The sequence below is a fragment of the Nannospalax galili genome, unplaced genomic scaffold (assembly GCF_000622305.1).
Source record: "Nannospalax galili isolate Female #2095 unplaced genomic scaffold, S.galili_v1.0 scaffold440, whole genome shotgun sequence".
Lineage (NCBI taxonomy): Eukaryota > Metazoa > Chordata > Mammalia > Rodentia > Spalacidae > Nannospalax > Nannospalax galili.
In genome coordinates this window covers 1,548,473-1,569,928 of record NW_008347189.1, presented here as the reverse complement: position 1 = coordinate 1,569,928, position 21,456 = coordinate 1,548,473, and the positions used below count along the sequence as shown (strand labels likewise).

Below are 21,456 nucleotides of genomic sequence, written 5' to 3'. Positions count from 1 at the left end.
TTGGAAGCCCTTATCTAAGCCTTAAAAGACTTTAGGGTTACCTCTTCAGAGGGGGAAATGTTAGAGTAGCCAAAAGCCCCATAAAAAAAAATAATAATAAATAAACCAAAGAAGAAGAAGAAAAAAATCTTTACATGTACAGATTTTAAATGAAGAAGTGTTTCCTTTATCTAAGACATGCAACTTGTAAAATACATTCTGGACAAAGCATATCTGTCTATACATTCTAATGTATACACATTCTAATGCAGTTATTTATAGAATATCATAATACAATATTACCAATTGTTCTTTATTCCTAAATATTTGAGCATTTCTTTTATCATAGGCTGTATTTCATATTTTGACAGTTTTTTAGAAAAACAAATTTTCATTTAAAAATGTAGCATTGATTTTTTTTACACAGTTTTCAGAAGATATTCATATAATGTTTAATTGTATTTTGAAATCATGAAGTAAAACAATAATGAAAATTAAATAAATAAATTAAATAAATAAATAAATAAATAAATAAATAAATAAATAAATAAAAGACAAAAGAAAAAGGAGGGGAAACTACTCAGTGGCTGGCTTCTGTCTGGGTCCCGTTCAGGTGACAAGACTCTGCAGGGCCGAAGGGAGGGTGAAGGCAGGCTCTCCACGCAGCTTTTTCTGACTTCATGACTGGTCCATCAGAGACACATCAGAACCAGCAGCTGCACTAGGCGACAGGCAATGGCCTTCCTCGTCTTTCTCCACTTCTAATGAAATTGAGAGTCCCCAGGCAGTTCTTGAGCAGACAGACACTGGCTCTGGCTTCATGGTTCTGTCGCACAGTTTGAACTTGCGGCATTTTTCAGAAGAAAGAGAAAAAGAAGAGGCCTGTTGGACCTCTGTTGACCAAGTGGAGAGGGACCTAGTGAAGTGGCTGGTATGGGAGAGCACCTAGCCAGGGGACATGAAGACAGCATGCTTACTAGAAGAACCAGTGTCTTCCCAAAAGGAAGTTCCCTCAGTAAAGAAGGAAGCCAAGGAGAAAAGAAGCCACTGCTTTTTTTAGGGTCTATCTGACCAAACAAGTTCATTTTTCTAATTGTGCCTCAAAGCCACAGAACCTTATCTTTAAAAAAAAAGAAAGAAAAACCCACCTGTCATTTTTTCAGTGTTATTTAGAGTTTAGTGGATCTTCTGTGACCTCTGAGCTGCTAAAGATTGAGATGGGGGGATTACCCCAAGCCCTCCTCTAAAACCTAATAAAAAATTTATTCCTTTTCTTACGGAGATGAGGGGTCTTGCTAGTTAGCCCAGGCTGGCCTTGAACTCAAGGCTATCCTCAGTCCTCAGTCTCCCAAGTGCTGGAATTACAGGTATGTACTACCATGTCTGGATTTTAAAAAGAGCCATTTTAATTTCTAAACAAAAGATGGGAGGCAATGTTCTTAAACTAGGGGGACTAAGATGCAGTGACAGTATAGTCTTCTCTTTGTAATCACTACATGACTGTTTCGTATCTCCTGCATAATTTTCCTAGAATTAGGCTGCCTGCTGGGAGGAGGAAAGGAGGGAGAGAAAGAAGGAGAGGAAGAGAGAGGGAAAGAGGGAGGGAGGGACAGAGGGACAGAAGGACTGAGGGAAGGAGGGAAGAGACTCTCCTCACCCCCGCCTTTCACAACAAGCAGCACCACTCTAAAACTCTTGCTCATGAAACTCTTCTCCTCTTGTCTTTCTGCTCTCACATCTTGGCTAGGATTTCCATCCCTAGGTCATCGAACACCTTGTCCACGTTGGTGAATGTTTTCCCTGAGTTCTCCACATTCTACACACCCTTCTCCTCGGCTTTGCTCCCAGCCTCATGCACAGGCACCTGGCTGCGCTCCTCCAGGTCAGACTTGCCCACAACCAGCAGTGGAATTCTGTCTTCCTCGGCCTTGACACAAGTGTCTGTTCCCTGAACCCAGCCATGGCAGAGAAGGACCCCTCCTATGCGATGGAGAACACCAAAGGGAAACCTTCTCCATTCCAAAAGCAATTGTCTCGAGTGCGCATAGTCCTGGCCAGACGTGTCCAGAAGGCCTATCTGCACCTCTTCTCCATCCAGGACCACTTTCTTTCTGTAACTGTCAGCTTTGGTGGGTTCAACTCGTCGTGAATGAACTGAAGTGTCAGGGCTGACTTGCAACTCCTCCACTGCCCACTATGATGACCTTGTGAAGGACCAGGGCGCTCTGGCTCTTGCCCTTATTGGTAGACATCCTGCTGGTTTTCTGAGCTGGTGATATAGGAACAGTTCACCCTGATGCCGAGCTGGGAGACCCACCCCGCTGCCACTCTTCCAAGAAAACTTCTGGCCCAAATGATTTCGTTAGGGAACTCTACCAAGAAATAGTGCTAATCCTGCATAAGAAATACTTTCTAGAAAATTAGAAAAGCCGGAATATTTCCAAGCTTTAATAGGAGACCAGTATTATCCTGCTTCCAACATCAAAATCATAAAAAAATTACAGACCAGCAGTATACATAACAGATCAAAAATTGAACAAAATTTTAGCTAATTGAATCTGAACATTTACTAAAGGGGAGAATATATAATTTCTAAGTTAGAGTTATCCTAGAGTACTATAATGTTTGGAAATCTATCAATATACCTCACATATTAAGTGAAAAAACAAAAACTATGATTTTGCAGAATGGGCGTAGAAAACATTTAATAAAGTTTAATCTACCTTTTTGGGGCTTTGGTGGGTTTTTTTGTTTGTTTATTTGCTTGCTTGTTTGTTTGAGACACGGTCTCCCGTAGCCACAGCTGGCCTGGAACTCTATGTGATCCACCTGCCTCCATCTCCTAAGTGCTGGGATTAAAGGGTTGTACTACCTCACTGGGCCTTATTTAATCTATTCTTGATTAAAATGATTCCATAAAGTAAGATTTTAAAAGAATTTTCTCAACTTAAAAAAAGTTGAGGTCAATGTAAAAGGTGAAAGATTTTATATACTCTGAAGGGAAATCAGAACGCAATTTTATATAGGCTAAATTGTGCCTCCCTACCCCAAATCCTATGTTGAAGTCTTAACCCCAAGTGTTGCAAAATGTACTGTTGGGGAGGCAAAGGTAGATGAATGCTCAGGGCTCATTGGCTAGCCCCCCTATCTAATCGGCAAGTTCAAGAACAATTGAGAAACCCTGTCTCAAAAAAGGTGGACAGCTCCAGAGGAATTACACTCAAGGTTATCCTCTGGCCTCTACAGGCACATATATACACACAGACACATTACTGAATGCACATGTACACACATACACAAAAACATAGCATCATAAATATCAGTTTACATTCTGTCTCCACTTACTTTCTATGTATTCTTCTTGGCCAAATTATCAAATCTTTAAAGCATTATGTTCTTTTCTACTTTAAAATGACACAATAGGGGCTGGAGAGATGGCTCAGCAGTTAAGAGCACTGACTGCTCTTGCAGAGGACCCAGGTTCGATTCCCAACACCCACATGGTGGCTACTAACTGTCCTTAACTTCATTTCCAGGGGAATCCGAAGCCCTCTTCTGACCTCTGCAGCATTGCACGACACGGATACACTCACATACATGCAGGCAATACGCTCATACACATAAAATAAAAATAATAAATAAAATATTTTTAAATAACAATATTACAAAGTTCTCAAGTTGTACTGAATATTAACTATTCACTGTCATTACTATTACTATGCTTTGAATTAATTTCAAAACAATATTTTGTTTGATGCAAGTTGGCAGCCAGTATAGGCATTGGTTGACATCATCCTAACCACCATTTTTCTCACTTTTGCCTTCACATGGTAGTTTAGGTCAAGATCTTAGCTTTGGTTCTATATTACTCAGATTTTCTTTGGTTAAAAAAAAAAAAAGTTTACATTTATTTATTTGGTATTATGCGTGTTTATGTGTGTACATGTGTACAGTGTGGAACATGTGGCGGTCAGAAGACAACTTGTTTCTCTCCTTCTACCACATGGGTTCCAAAGATCAAACTTTGGTCTTCAGGCTTGGCTTCAGGAACCTTTTCTTACTATGAATAGACATTCCCAGAAAAATCTTGCCTCTTCAAACTGGACTTTCTTCTGCAAGGTGGATCAACTGATTAGAATTTCAGTCATTGTGAAATGTTGTAGATTCAGAGCCTAATTGCCATTTATCTTGGGCCATCTTTCGCCCACTAAATAGCCACTCTTTGCCCACCTTTGTTTCTGACCTAACATCCCGTGACTAACAGACTAAAAACCTTCTGGAATGTATTAACTTAGCAGACCACTAGGTCCTACCAATCAAAAAGCTAAGAATATTATCAGACAGCATCTGAGACCTATAGAGAACCCCCCCACCCTGCTTTGCTGTGACCTGCCTACTGAATGTATCTGCCAATGTATTTGAAAAGTGTCTTGATTTATGACTTTTCTTTGTTCTGTTACTATAAAACCCCCCATAAAACCATAAAACTGCTTCCACACTGGAACATGGAATTTGGGGTAACCTGAATGGTCACTCATATTTGGCTAAAGAATAAACTCTCTCTTATCCCCTTTGAGGTGAGAGTTATGCCTTTGTGTCAACACTACTTAGCCATCTCACTGACCCCCAGATCTTCACTGCTGTGACAACTGCCTGAGAAAAAGAATTTAAAAGGAGAAAAGATTCACTTTGGCTCAGTTTCATACTGTGGTCATATGGCCCCATATCTACAGACCTGTGGTGAGGTGAAATAAACATAGTGTCAAGGGGGCATGGCAGAGCAATGCTGCTTAGTTCATGGCAGTCAGGAAGCAGAAAGAAAGCCGATGGAAAGGTCCAGAAACAAAATATATCCTTCAAAGGTATGCTTCTCTCCCAAGTCACCTACCTCCTCCAAAGAACTCCCTCTAGTAGCCCATTCAGCTATGAACTCATGAATGAATTAACCCACTGATGAAGTTGTGCCCTCATGATCAATTTCCTTGATAGTGCCAGTAACCCAGAGACAAAGCCTTCAACACATAAGCCTTTGGGGTGGCACATACCTAAACCATATGAGCTTTTCTGGAGCAAAGCGTTTAAATGAAGGATTAAGTGCCGATGCTTTCATTAAGATAACTAGATGATAAATAGATAGATGATATATATAGATAGATGATAGATAGATGATAGATAGATAGATAGATAGATAGATAGATAGATAGATAGGTGATAGATAGATGATTGATAGATAGATAGATAGATAGATAGATAGATAGAGATAGATAGATATATACATACATAGATATATAGATAGATAGATAGATAGACAGATAGATAGTTAGATAGATAGATGAGAGAGAGAGAGAGAGAGAGAGAGAGAGAGAATATATCAAAGCACAAAGCAGCCAACATGAGAAAAAGAAAAATGAAGCAAAGAGGGATGGAAAGCCATGCAAAATGACCTGTCACCCTGCTGGGGGCTGCTTCCAAATAAGCTGTCAAAAACATGGTCACTTGGCAGAAGTGTCTGCATGCCCATATAGGACTTCAGATAAGCTATGTGGTTCTGTGGTTGGAATAATCCATGGGAAGGAAGAAAGGGAGAGGTATTTGCTTTCTCCTTTCCACTTTCAATTTCCCACAATCAAAGATTGCTCGAGGAGAATATATCACACTTCTCAGTTTGAGTCATTAGCTCTTCTGGTGGTCACTTAACTAGTACCACACACAGCTCTGTAACTTTCACTTGAGTCTGAACAGTTATAGGTGGTGCCACAAATTCTGTGTTAGAGCTGATAAAGCTGACTGACTGCATTACAATAACCACACAGTGAATACAAGGGTTTAGAAACCAACATGCTGAGGGAATCTGAGGCAGGATATAAGATCTGCCTCACACACTAACAACCTATAAAAAGAGGCATTCAGTGAAAGTGTATATGTCTAGTTTTGCTACAATAATGCTACATAATAAACACTTGCTAAATCTCAGTGAATTAAAACAAAACAAAGAAAAAAAAAGCATCTATTTCTCCTTCACATGTCTGCAGGTCAGTATTGAATTGGCTGGGCTCAATTAGACCTGACTGGCATATGGCCAGGTTAGTTTCTTGTGTCCCTGGTTCTAAAACTCCAGCAAAAAGAGCTGTGGCTAACTCTGGTATGCTATTGTCACAGCAGATGGCAGGAATATAAAAGCGGCCAATGAAAACTCGCCATGCCTCTTAAAATAAAGCCTTGGTTCAGAGCTGGCACAAGGTCATTTGTGTGGAAAAAAAGCAACAATTCAAAACTCATTTCTTTCCTCTTAAGTGTCTCAGTCCCCTCTAGTACAGCTCACTCCCATCTTTAATACTGTTCATTTCTTCTGGATAATCCCTATTTACTAATACCTAAAGTAGCCTTTGTGTTTGGCAGTTGATTTGATTTTGTTGTTTCATTCTGAATCTTTCGAGGCAGCTATTCTTCTAAGTTATCTTCCTTGTGTTGAAATCTGATAATTGAACCCAACTTGAATTTTACTTCATTAGCAGCACCATTTGTTCCTATTAACACTCCCAGAGACAAAGAACATCTAGAGAAATGCGGAACTCCAAGTACTATTCATTCATGAACTGGAAGTAAAGGTTCTTAAGCAGGAGGGCTCTGGGTACCAAGAATAGCCTGGCTGTTCCTCAGCCTTCTTTCCAAGCCCCATGTGTTTGCTTAGTTAACACGCTAAACCTTTTTTTTTCTTTCTTTTTTTTTTTTTTCTTTTTTTTCTTTCCTTTTAAAAAAACTACTGCCAGCATCGCAAAGTCAAAATAGCTGTGGAGGAACAAGCTGTTCTGCCTCATGCCTCATCAACATTCTTTGCTCAGTGTATCAAAACACAGAAAGCATACAGAATAAATGCAACAACTCCTCACAAAGTGCCCTGTTGGGGATTTTCTTCCCAGGAAACCATCTATAGCTGTCCACTTAAAGCATCAAAAGTAGGTCTCCTACTTATATGCAAACGAAGTCACCAGTCACCAGTAGGAAACTTGGATTCAAACTATCATTTGTCACTTGAAAAGGCCTTATGTAGGCCTTCATGAACTAATGTCAAGATTAAAACTTGCAAACACATTTTCTTTCCAAAGACTCCATTTTAAATCATTAGAGGAAGATGGCAGGCATAGCGGTGCACGCCTTTAATCCCAGCACTTGGGAGGGAAAGGAAGGCCAATCTCTGTGAGTTCAAAGCCAGCCCGGTCTACATAGTGAGTTCCAGGACAGCTGGGGCCAAAAGGAGACCCTGTCTCAAAAAGACCTCCCCCCCAAAAAAAAATCATAAGGGGAAATCAAATCCCAGGTTCATTGGGCATGGACACAATGTACTAACATTCTAACTTAAATCTCCTCAGTCCTTTGGAGAGAATTTTAATTTCGAATAGTAATTGTATTGCAAGTAGTCCTATACCAGGTATATAAGATGAGTCAGTACAAAGGAAGCTAAGAGGAAGGGCTGTGAAGATGGCCAAAGTTATTTCATTTCAGATCACAGATCAGATAATCAACTTTGCATTTCTTGTGGGAAGAACTGAAATATTTTTTGTCAGATTAATTAAATAAATTAATGGAAGAAATATATGTGTTTTTAAATTTTTATTGAATTTTTGCAAATTTCATACAATATATTTTTATCATATTTAGATCCCCTTCCCTATCTGTACCCCCATTATATATATGTATGTGTGTGTGTGTGTGTGTGTGTGTGTGTGTATAGGCCTCTAGAGTCAAATTTTTATCCCCAAATGCCCTTTGGTGTGGGTTTATCCACTGGAGCCTGGTCAAACTATCAAAATATTCCCACCAGTGTAATAGTAGCATGAATATTATGGGAGTAAGTAATCAACCACTTTCTAATTGGATTTAAAGTCTACTTCTTAGGATGAAGCCCATACCTGACATTGACATCAGACCTAGGAACTAGAAGTCACAGGCCATGGGGGAGAACTTAACACTATTATTCTGCTAAATAGTTATAGTATTAAACTGATTCCTAATGACTTATTATACCCATATATTAATGCATCTCTCAGCTCTCAGAAGAGAAGCTTCCTTATGCAGCAAATGGTGATTAACACAGAAACCCAAAACTGGCCAACATGCAGACAACAAGAGGCTGCAGATGGCTTATCCCTGAATTAGACACATATATCAAACTTTGTTTTTTAAGATGGGGAAAAAATCACTAAGAGAATGATTAACCTGTTTGTCTATATTTAAACACATATAAAATTGAATTAATAGTCTTTCTCTTACTCATTTTCCTAAAACTAAATTGAGATCTATCCCAATAAAACAGTTTCTATATGCATAGTCAAAACAATATTTCATCTAACATTTGAACAGGTCACAGAATCAGATTGATATCAGAACAAATATTTAACAATAATTATTACTATTATACCTTAAAGGTGAGAAACCACAGCAATAGCCATGACACAGAATACTTTAAGTCTAAAAGGATAAATTGCAGATAGAGAAATGTAATCATTCTGAGGGCATATATCATTCTTAAAACTAAGAAAATTAATTTGGAGTTGATCATGAAGGTTACTTCAGGCTGAGTTTAAAAGAAGGAATATTTCTGCAGTTTTCTGTCTTAGTCATTATATAAAGAATTTCTCAGGGACCAATGAGATGGTTCAGTGGGCCAAAGCTCTTGCTACCGAGCCTGACAACCCAAGTTTGCTTCATTCCTGCCCCATGGAGCACACTTGATAGATAGAGAAATACAGCTCTGCTAGCTGTCCTCTGACCTCCACCATGGCTCACAAACCCTTCATCCCATTGGCCCACCCCTCAGGCAACAGTGTCACCTACCTTTAAAGCTGAATTGCCCAGATTTCAGCTGTAGGAAAAGAGAGCAAGAAAGAGGCCGTGTCAAGCCCGTTTCCATTTCTTAAACACCCGCGATGATCACTTGGAAATGAAAAGGTTTGTTTGTGCTGTTTCCAGGACATGGTTGGTTGGCTCCAACAATTTGGTAGAAAAATCAAAGTGCTTACTTCATGGCCAGGAATCCAGAGAGTAGGAACAGACTATGTCCTGCAAACACCTTCAAGGGCACACCCCCAACGACCTGAGGATCTCTCACTAGGTTTCATCTCCAAAAAGCTTTACTACCTCCTAATAACTCTACTCTGGGGAGCACACCCTTACAACACAAAGCCTTAGGGGACAGTTAGCATCTGAACTCTGGCAAAGTCACAGCCATGGGTCACCAGACTGGGACTGGTACTTGGATATCTCACTTCTCTGCTCATTCTGCAATGAAAACTTTATCACATCCAAATGCAAGACAGTCTGGGAAATGTGGTCTAGCTTCATGTTTTTTAGTCATTGTGTCAGTGGATCTCTTTAATTAGCAGTTTCCTCTTTTACTCTAAGGGTACATGGAAAAAGAAAATAGCTTTTATTGGACAACTAGCAGCTCAACAAAAGAATTTCCAAAGAATGATATGGAAAAAGATTATTTTATGTCTTTAGAGTCTGAATGTGGAAAAACCAGTTCTGTTCAAAATCTGGTCCAAAAATCATAAGGCATGATAACATCATTTTAGCAATAACCTAGTATGAGCCTCTAGCAAATACTAGTAAGAGAACTGACAGTCCACAAAGTAAAGTTGCCTCTGCATGTAGCTGTAAAGAGAAGCAAGCCTGGAGTCAATGTTTATGTACTCTTGGCCCAGGATTCCTTACCGTCTAATGTGGCTTATCTTAAAAAATAATTCATCTGGACTGGAGAGATGACTCCATGGTTAAGAGCACTGGCTGCTCTTGCAGAGGACCCAGGTTCGATTCCCAGCACCCACATGGTGGCTAACAACCATCCATAATTCCAGTTCCAAGGGATTTGATGCTATCTTTTGACCTCCACAGGCATTGCAGGACACACGTGCACTTGCACACATGCAGGCAATACACTCATACACATAAAATAAAAATAATAAATAATAATTCATGTAAATAATTTGAGCCAATTCATTTGATCCAGAGAGTCAAATCAACAAAGCTTGAGCCCTAAAGCGGGGTTTTCCCATTCCAGTTGGGGTAGTTTAACTTTTCAGCCAATCAGAAATCACAAATAACACACAAATAATCACAAATAATGTTATATATTATATTTCGATATTAAGAGTTTACTAATATAAAAAAGTTGGAAAGACTTTTAAATATCTTTCCCTAGGATCACAAGAACAATTTTTATGTCACAGTCAGTCCCTCAGTTTCCCTTTTCATTAACATTCTCCATTCGAAATCAGTAGATTTTAGTATTCATTGTTTCAAAGAAAGGGATTTGTGATAGCAGAAAAGAAAGCGTAAGAGACACCTTTCCAACTCTCCTTGTTTCTACCATCCAGGCCTGGCTTTCTCCACAGGGACAATGTCAGCATTTTAAGCCCATAATTCCTTTTAGAGGAGATTGTTCTGAAATCAATGTGGTTACACGGCCAGGTTCCCTCTAAAGTCTCTAAGGAAGAATTCAACATTGCCTCCTTCAGCCTCTAATTCCTGGGTGCCTGTCTCTAGTCTCTGCCATCTTCACGCAGCTTTCCTCCTGTGTGTTTGTGTCAAATTTCCCATTTCTTATTAGAGTCTGATGTAATCCAGTACAATCTCATCTGAATTTGAATAGATCTTACAAAGACCTCATTTTCAAATAATAATTAAATAATTCTAGATGGATATGAGTTGGGATGGAGGACATTTTTAACCCAATGCAGGCTGGGTTAGTAGAAGTTAGATAAACTTTAGAAAAATACAGTCATGTCTTTCGTCATATCTTTTGCCTGCTTAACTCTATAGATTAAATATTGTACCAGTCATGCTTCAATTAAGAAGTGGTAATATAGCACCAATGACTTTAAAATTATACATTGTCGACTTTCAAAAATAAACTTTCTTTTTAATTTTTAATATATATTTTATTGAATTTTTGCGCATTTTGTAAAATAAATCTTAATCATATTTAGACCCCATCCCTTATCTGAACCCCCCTCATAGTCTGCCCACAGGATTTCATGCATTCTGTCATATATGTTAAGGCTTAAAGAGCCAAGTTTGTATCCCCACCCGGATATCCTTCGGTGTGAGTTCATCCACTGGAGCCTGGTCAGCCTGCCTAACATCACTACCTGAAAGAAGACCAACCCTAATGTTTATAATATTTTAACTCCTGTTAATATCATTGGCATATATATTTGGTGTCTCTCAGATTATGCAACAACATTTCATATAATATGCAAAAACAAAGTAAATAAAAGTAAAAATAAAACAAAAATAAACTTTTTATCTGCTATGATTCTGAGAGTCAGGTTCTTTCAGTTACATTATAGCATATGCTAACCCATAAAGGAAAACCAGGGCGTATATGACGGTACTTTAATGCTTTTTTGGGAAAATTAGCTAATTTGAATTGAAATTAAAATACAATGGTTTGAAAGGCTTTCTTTTCCGTTGTTATAGAAACTTTTCTGCCTCAATGTGCTTCTCTCATGTAACTCACTAACACTGAGCATTCATGTTTATTATATGATTATTTTGAACAGCAGCAAAAAAAAAGAGAATAAGGGGAAGAAAATAGAATTAAAACAACAACAAAAATAACCATTCATTTTTACAAGGTAACTCACAAAATAAGCTCATGTGTGTAGCAATTCACATTTTCTTCCACTGTTGTCCACACCATTCAAACATGCTAAACCCAATGTGTTGTGGAAAATTCTGATGGAAGAGGACTAGGGCTTATTACAGCATTCAACCTGTCTTGTTTGTCTATTTTTCTCTTTACAGAATGGAGGGTGATAATAAGGGAAATAAAGCCAAAGACTGAGTTCTGCTCTCCCAGGAATAAGTAGACTAGGTGGTGTTGAGCAAAAAGAACTAATTAGGCCCCTCTTGGGTGAGTGGCAAAGCCAGGGATGTCACATGGACCTTCCACTCTGCAGCATCTTCACCATCAAAGATGTGTGTTTACCTACACACAAGCATTGTTTGCACAGGTGGGACTATTGACGAAGTTTCACTGTGCGTTGGTTTCACTGTCCAAGTCCAATGATACAAAATGCTCGTACATTATAAAATAAGCCACATGAAGAGGAAGTTTTACTTACAAATGAGCAGCAAGAGACAACAGAACCTAGGATTCAAGTCACTCTGTCACTGTGAGCCCAGTAAGTTGGCAGAAAGAATTAACGTTAGTGGAGTTAATATGTCACTTGAATGTGAGTCCAAAACTCTTTTTAGAACTTTTCCTTTTTATTTCATCCTTGATTACACTATTGTGTTGTCCTAATCCCATGACGTTTCTATCAAAGGGATATGAACTACTGTCTTAAAATCCAGGGCTGGATTGGGGTTGGATGGTAGAATAATGTACTAGTATTCATGAGACCTAAGCTTATTTTCCAGGTCTGCAAAAGAAAGCCTAAACCTTGAGGCTTATGGAGAGCATATCACTTGCCCAACCCCAGACATGATTATGATAATCTTTAAGATATATATATTTTTGAAAGCAAAGTGACACAAAATTTCTCAATCATTTTCACTATTTATTTTGTGTTAATCCATCACTCAGGTAGATTGTCTAAAATGTGGCAAATTGAATCAGATTTTAATACATCCAAATATAACATCTAGATCAGTTATCACAGTCCAGTTGTTTGATTAGTCAGATGTGTCCTTAGTACACTGAAGTATTTACTAAGGGCCAGCGTAAGATAGCTTCCTATTCACAAGCTCGTGATTTATTCATTTAGTCATCTATCTGGCAAGCCAACTAGATAACAACACTTATTAACTACCAATTACTGGCTGTATGCTGGATATTGTGCTAAACAATTGGGGCTATCAAGAAGAAAAGGAATTATCTCTGTATTCAGGAAATTTGTAATATTGAATAATATTTTGTATGCCATTATCAGGGAAAAATGGGCACATTCCCGATAACCTCAAGTATACATTTACTTATTTACAAATTATTAAAAATGATGATCATTGTGCTGGATAGCTTTAGTGTCAACTTGACACACCTGGATTGAGGGAGCCTCCGTTGGGGAATTGCCTCTATTGGACTGGCCTGTGGCCATGTCTGAGGGGCATCTTCTTGATGAGTGATGTGGGAGGGCCCAGCCCACTGTGGATGGTGCCACCCCTGGGCAGGTGGGCTGTGTTGCGTAAGAAAGCAGGCTGAGCAGGGGCTAGGGGAACAAGCCAGTAAGCAGCGTTCCTCCATGGCTTGCGCTCCAGCTCCTGCCTCCAGATTCCTGCCCTGAGTTCCTACCTTGAGCTCCAGGATATGTAAGCTAAATAAACCCTTTCCTCCCCAAGTTGGTAATGGTCAGAGTGTTTTGTCACAGCAATAAAGAACAAACTAAGACAATCATTAAGTATATTGGGTGAATATATAATAATACATATAATGGCACATTTATATAGATAGACATATCAGAAAAATGCATGCAAATACTGAAGTTAAAAGGAGCAAAATGAAAAATAAATAGCTGAGTTCAAATCAAAGAACTCTTAAATCCACAGTTTTAGGGACAGTATCAAAGTCATTTCTCTTTTGCCAGGATACTCCAAATGTAAAGCCACATCAGAGAATCTTCATGGTCCCTTCTCCTGCCTACCCTAGCACTCCTTGTCCCCCTGTTATGTATGAATGCAGCATGCAACTTGGCCATGGTGAGAGGTGGTAAGGTACATTACCTAGCCCTATATAAATTACTTCAAATCAAAACCTTGAGGACAAAGAAAAAGGTTTTCTTTGGGGAAAATCCAAAATTTTCTTAGTTTTAAATATGTGTGAAAAATGAAACTTCAGGAAACTGGCTGACGCTTAAGTAGAAAAATTAAACATTTCCCATAAGTTCTTTTAATAACATAACAATGAAACGCCAAATTCTGCCACACTATTGGCAACTATCCTTATATCACTAAAAGGAATGATCTTATCACTGACAGATGCTAAGACTCAGTGGTTTGAATCCCACCATGTGTTACAAATTAATATGGCTAAAATCACAACAATGCTAATACGGAAAAGAACAGAAGAAAAATGATTGCTAGAAGCTACAGAACCAATATTTCAGTGTAAGCCAATAAACATTAACCCAGTCCACTGACCAATGGAAGACCACTTGTGGCCTAAATCTGAAAATGAGAAAACATATCTATAATGTGTTTGATTTCTATTACAGAGATAGATACGTGTACACATAGGAAAATACTAAAAACCATTATTTAAACATGACAGAAGGTTGGAATAAAGTGAGCTTTTGCCTTCGTAAACATAAATGCCTCTGAGTCAGAAGGCTCTCCTTGAATTCAAGGTGAGCCTACTGTACCTAGTAGTGAAGCCCCCATTAAAAAAAAAAAAAAAAAAAAAAAAAAAAAAAAAGGAAGAAGAAGAAGCAAAAGAGGAAAAGGAACAGGAACAGAAGGAGGGGAAGGAGGAGGAAGAGAGTAAGAAAGTGAGGAAAAAAGAAAAAAGAAAAAGGAAAAACAAAAGTAAATAAATGTACCTAAGTTTGAATTTTTGTAAAGATAATGTATTATTCTTATAAAGAAATATATGTTAAAGCTGTAATGAAATGCTTCTTCTAATCATGTAGTTATTAAAATTTTTTTAATTTACTTCATGTTACATAGTAGAGGTGATAAACATTAGCAGTGAAATCTACCCAATGACTTTATATCCATACTCAGGTACTAAGGATCCGCTAGTAATAATCAGATATTTAGAGATTAGAAATGCATGTGCAAACATCCAATGTCAATTGCATTGAAAAAGAATTTTTCTGTATCAAACTGTGTATTTTAATAATGAAATGGAGATCTTTTTAAAGGTTAAAACTCATTCAATTTTATGTCATATAGGGTTTATACTGAGTTCAATATTGTATTGTATGACTGTATTCAACTGTGAACATAAAAATTTACATCCACCTTTGAAAGAGATGTATCCTTGCTCTGGAATGTGTTACTGAGTATGTTAAAGCTGTAATGAAATGCTTCTTCTAATCATGTGGTTATTAAATTTTTTAAAAAATGTTTTAAAATTTAAATCAGGCCGGGTGTGGTGGTGCACACCTTTAATCCCAGCACTCAGGAGGCAGAGGCAGGCGGATCTCTGTAAGTTCAAGGCCAGCCTGGTCTACATAGTGAGTTCCAGGACAGCTGGAGCTACAGGGAGACCCTGTCTCAAAAAGACCAAAAAAAAAATTTTTTTTTAATCATACACAGACTCAGTAAAATATATATATATATATATGTAACTAGCAAACAGCAAATCTATTGAAAGAAATCATATTTTAGTGTACTAGAAAACATATTAAGCTCACAATCAGACTAGGGCTCAAAAAAACTCAGTACTGCCACTTAACAGGCATGAAACAGGCAGCCATTAATATTGGTAGTGATGTTGATAGCCAGTGCTATAACAACAAGGTTCAATCAGCTGATCCCAAAGAGCCTTTATGTTTGGACTTTTCTGGAAATCTGTCTCTGTCTTATATTTTGCATGCCAACATTGCCCTCTACCCCTTATATGTTGCATTACAGCCTAAGAAGATTTTGTTGTTGCTGTTGTTAATGTTGGTACTTTGTTTTGCCTTCGTAAACATAAATGCCTCTGAGTTAGGAGGATCTCCTGGCCACAGGATGACTCTCTAGATCTGAACAGCACAGGTTTCTAGTCTTCTATCTGCCTCTAAATAGCTACAGCACCCAGGACAAATTCTATAACTCTATTTGAAAGAACATACTAGAGGGATGGAGAGATGGCTCAGCAGTTAAGAGCACTGACTTCTCTTGCAAGGGACCCGGGTTTGATTCCCAGCACCCACATGGCAGCTAGCAACCATCTGTAACTCCAGTTCCAGGGGATCCAGGAGAATCCAACACTCTCTGATCTCTGCAGGCATTGCACAATACAGGTGCACTTACCTACATGCAGGCTATACACTCATACACATAAAATGCAAATAAATAAAATATAAAAAAAAATAAAGAACATTCTAGGCACATATGTGAGGCTGTCTTTCTTAATGTACATGAAGTAACATTCATTGGCAGATTCTTGACGGTTACTTCAGCCAACACTTAGCCAGTATTATCATGTGGTAGGTGCCATTCCAAGAGCTGAGGACCCAGATGTGAATGAAATAATGCCCCTCCCCTGAGTGGCCACAGAGCCTCACAGTCCTATATGGAAACAGAAGTGAGATATATATATTTCATTCATGGGTTTGTTCATTCATGAAAAAGCTATAGGTATTGTTCTCAAGGAGCTCACATATTATGGATCTATTCTTTTGTACAGGAAAAGAACTGGGAGGTAAGTTCCTTTATCCTTCAATAGTCCAGACATATGCACTGAGTATTTGCTAACTCCTAGCATGGGGCTTGCTGGCAAGTTCTCAAGCAAGATGAAAATGAATCCCAATAAGATGACAGGAAGCAAAGGAACCAGAGAACAAAGCAGCAAACACTCTGTGCTGTGTGATTTGAATGAGTGTTGTGGTTTGAATGAGAACTGTCCCCCCCACCACACACACACCCACTCATAGGCTCATGTATGTGAACACTTGGTTGCCAGCTGGTGGCACTATTTGAGGGGGCAGGCTATGAAAGTTTATAGTCTCACCCCACTTCCAGTTCACTCTCTTTGCCTTCTGTGTGTGTGTAACCACTCAGCTTCTTGCTCCGGCTGCCTGCAGCCATCATTGTGGACTCCCCCTCCAGAACTAAAGCCAAAAGAAACTCTTCCTTCCGTAAGTCGCTTTTGGTTATGAAAACACAGCAACCAAAAGTAATAAATGCAGATAGTCACTTCTTCCTGGAGGATTTTAAGAATTATTTCTCAAGGAAGAATTGTGTACTTAATGACATTTAAAATTAGATAAATCCTTTCTTGGTAAGAAATGGAGAAAAAAAAGGGAGCTGGGAGAGACTAGACCAATAGGGAAAAGAAAGAGGGTGTTTGGTATAGTGCTGTCCAAGACTTCATCCAGGAGAATTAGGGTAAGAATTTAGGGTCTCTTGAAACTAACAACAGGGACACTTTATTAAACACACTGAACTCTAGAAGTTCTCAAATCATCTTAGGGATAAGAATCCTGGAGATAAACTTTAAATAAAAATTAAGAATATGGGAAGAGCCCTAAAGATAGCCACAAGAGAAAGAGAGTTCAGAGCAGGCCAGGACCAACATCAGGTTTTTAATTTGTGCTCCAAGAACTGCTAGTACCTGAGTTGGCTGTGATTCGCTACTCTCACATTTTCGTTTCTGCAGTTTAAAAGATTGGATAATATTTTGTGTTGTTTTGTCTTAATTAAAAGCATCATCATAATTGCAAAACTAATGATCAGGAGACCACATTCTAAGAGCTCTGCCTTAGCATTGCATCGAGGCATCTGATGAAACAGGTTAAAATTCCTGGTCACTGAGATCGTAATCTTATGTTCCAAATATATACATATATCAGAAGGATGCTGTCTCTGGATGTAACATACTGACTGCCAGAGCTCACAGGAGTTAAACATGGCTTCCATGTTTGTCCCTGAAGACTGCAATGCAAGTCCACAAGAGTGTTTTTGCAATTCTCATATGACAATAACAGCAAGGTTGTTATTTCTAGACGTTTTCCTGCCTTCTACTCTTCCATCCTAACCTGCAAGGTCCTGGAGACAGTCATCTCAGACCATCTATGGCCTCCGGTAGAAGGAAAAGCAAAGGGAACTGAGGCCCAGGTGAAAGGAGAGAACTGAGCCACAGACCAAAATAGGATCATATTTAATCAGACATTGATTTCTTCAAGCTCAAACAGCCACCCTAAACCCCAAGAAGAGGAAAAGAGGTCAAAACTGAAACTGTATGTATGTAGGTTCACAGTGAAACAAGGAAAGAGCAGGTTTTTCTTTCGTTAGCCGAAGCTTACCTTTCAAAACAACTCTTCCTTTCAATTTGCCTGAGGAAATGGAATCAAGGCTGAGATTTTATTATGCTAATGGTAAAAGGAAAGCTGCAAAGCCATTCAAAGCTATGTAAAGTATGAAATACAGACCAGCTTGTGATGATTTACATAGCAAGTTGTAGGCCTGCTCCGGTGACATAGTGAGACTGCCTCCAAAACAATAAAAATAAAAAGTATGTAAAGTAATCCACAGGTTTCTGTTTTAAAATTTTTAAATATGATTTTCTAGTGGGATGCTTGATTTATATTTAGGATGTTGAACTCATATATAGATAATTGATTTTTCTTTTTAGAATTGTTATATACCTACCTTAAAATCATTCCTTTCCCTATTTCAGCAACTGGGAAGGGCTCCAAGAACAATTCTGCAGGAGAAGAGTGCCATCTTTGGGAGGATTGTGTAACTACATGATAAGATGCACAGGCATTCTTAAAAATAAAATAATTTGTTTCTGTGCAGGTAACGCACTCCGTAAGTTATCTGCCATATAGTAAAATCTCAACAGATAATTGCTATTGTTTGTGTTATGGTGATGATTGTATATTCCTTTGTATTGCACTTCTTAACATTAAACTTAAAACCCAAACAACAAAACTTCGAAAGAGTTAGAAGCTGCTCAGATTATTCAGAATGGTCTATTTTCATAGAAACCTTTCTAGACAGATAAGAAACTATTGCTGTCTTTTATTTTGTGTGTCTGGAATGTGTGTGTGTGGTATGTGGGGGTGTGTACTTGTGAGTGTGGACGCTAGAGGTCAATGCCACGTATCTTTTGCTATTGCTCGTATTTTTTGAGGCAGGATCTCTCAGCTGAAGCTGGAGCCCACCAACCAGGCAAGACTAGCTGGCCATGAGCTCTAGGGAACCTCCTGCCTCCATCTCCCCAGCACCAGGTTACAGGCACACACCACCATGCCCAGCTTCTCACATGGGCACTGGGGATCTGAATTCTGGTCCTCATTCTTATATTTTACTGACTGATCCATCTCATTCTTTTCCCCAGTTTTAAATTGAATTTTGGGGAATTTCATCAGCCTACCAAGAGGCTCACCCTTAAACGAGACTGACTCTCCCCTTCCCAGCAGCCATTAGTTGCCAACAGTTCCTCAGATAGGGTTGGAGTTTCTTACCGATTTCCCCACTTCTATGTTGAAACTTTGTCTGGCTTTAGCTTATGTGGGACTTACGCATACTGTCACCAGTGCTGTGAGTTCCTGAGTAACTGACCAGCTGTCTAGAAAACTATTTCATTGTAGTCACCACCTGTTCTGGCTCTTACAGTTTTTCTACCTCCTCTCCCTCCTTTCAGAATAGGCAACCCCCAATTTTAGAACATACATCCTCTCATCTGTCCAATAAACAGTTGTACACATGCTGAATTCAATTACTGTATTATTTAGCCTGTATACACAAGGCCAGCTGTCTTCCTGCCCTTGAGGAGCTTACGTGGCTGGTTAAGATTCCAGGTACTCCTGCTTCCTTCCCTCACTGCCTTCCAACTCCTTTCGTCAACTCCTTATTCATTCTTCCTGATACTTTATCCTAGGAACTTCTTGCAATCCTTCTGACTTGCAAGAACATAACTATCTGTGTTCATTTTCTCAGCTTCAAATGAGGAAGTAAACTAACCTGTCTGCTAATTGCAATTGCTAATGCATTGCAAGTTAATCTGAACACACTGACACAAAATCATATCAACTGCATTTTTCATGCATTATGTTTATTTCTCTAAATTTTACATAGCCAGTAGCCAGATAATCAAGCTACAACTCCTCCCTCGAAACGTTAAAACTTCTACTTAGACACAGATGATTGTTAATCTTCTATTCTACTTGTAATGGGAGGTGGTATCCACAAGTTCTTGATCTATGTTCTTGGCCATTCTGCAAGTTGGGATTTCTTTAGGACTTTGAGTTTTGCAGGTATTAGTTTCTAATTGAATTCAATTATTAAAAATAAGGATATATCAGTGAGACAAAATTAAGAAACAATTTGTTCATTTACTTGAACCAAATATTTGTCGATTTATATTCATTACCAAGAAATAAGATATCAAAAATATGATAATTTTGTGTTCCCAAATGTCCACACTTTCAGTTTCTTTTTCTTTTTTCAGTTTTTTAAATCTTTTTAAAAATAATTTATTGAGAATTTCATACATGCATATAAGGTGTTTTGATCAAATCCATGCCCACTCCCTCCCCTCCAATTCCTCCAATATCTCCCCATCACTTTTTTTCTGATAACATCATGTATTCTTTCTTTTTCTTTATTTTTTATGGGGCTTTTTGCTGCTCTAACATTCCCCCCTCTGAAGAGGTAGCCCTAAAATCTTTTAAGGATTAGATAAGAGCTCCCAAATACTTTCAACATTTTTGACCTTTGGAACAGAGTATGTTACTGAGAGGCCCAAAGACATTTTGACTTTTAGCCAAGAAGCTGGCTACTTTTCTTTGGGGTTTTTTTTACCTTAACTGCCTAGCCAATTCCTACCTCCTATTCTTATCACACCATCCTCTGAAGAGGTTACCCAAATTGCCAATAGGGAATAGGGACACAGACCGCTCTGGCTTCTTCCATGCTGAACAGGGGCGCAGGGTGAGGCGATTGGGGTACCCCTTCAGTGGGTCTATGTAAAAGATTCCCAAATTGTATAACTCTTATCTCTAGGGGGAAAAGAAAGTCCTTGACTGGTGAATAGATGATGTGAAGGAGAAGTAAAGGCAAGAGTGATTAGCATTACAAGTTTTAGACAGGGAACTAGAAAAAGTCAGAACAGGGCAAATTTCAAATGTTTATATGAGAGTCCATTGGAATTTCTTGACAAAAGCTTCCAAAAGCATCCCTCTATTGGGTTCCTCCTCATTTTTCTTTGTTCTGCCAAGGCTGGGCTCCAGAGTGATGGATTCAGGATTTGCTTTCAGACATTTTAATAGCTATTGGAGTGGTTAGAATCAGTGTCAGTTCCATCTCAAAGGCTTCTAGATAGGGGGAGAAAACAAATTTATCCATCAGTTTAATCTCCCTTCAGTTTAATCTTAATATCTATCTCTAATTGTAAGAAAGCCCATTGGAAGACTGCACTAACTGTTCTTGACTGTTTTACTCTCAGGGGTTTTATTTAACTTATTCTTTCCAGTTTCTTGGATAAGTGATGTCACCAACTTGAGCAAAAGTATAAATGAATCTTTAGAATTTATCTGTAAATAAACTTAAAATAGCACAGAAATAGGAATTGAATAGCATCAATACCTTTTCCACATGTCTTCATTTGATAGCCCAATCAAGTCTCTGGGTTCCTTGGAATGATCCTCACTTAACAGATGATAAAACTGAAGTCAAAAGAACCTTCACTCATTGCCAGTAACTGCTACAGTTCAGACTCATCTGGGTGTAAAATACATGCTCCCTTTGTGATACTGGAAGACTCTGGCTTACTATGTAGCCCAGGTTGGCCTCAAAATCACAGCAATCCTCCTGCCT

The 21,456-nt window shown here is 38.6% G+C and overlaps 1 pseudogene; it reads right to left on the bottom strand.

Moving 5' to 3' along the window:
* Nucleotides 1-1,645: 1,645 nt before the first annotated feature.
* LOC103742619 lies at nt 1,646-2,231 on the bottom strand (annotated as a pseudogene).
* Nucleotides 2,232-21,456: the final 19,225 nt, after the last annotated feature.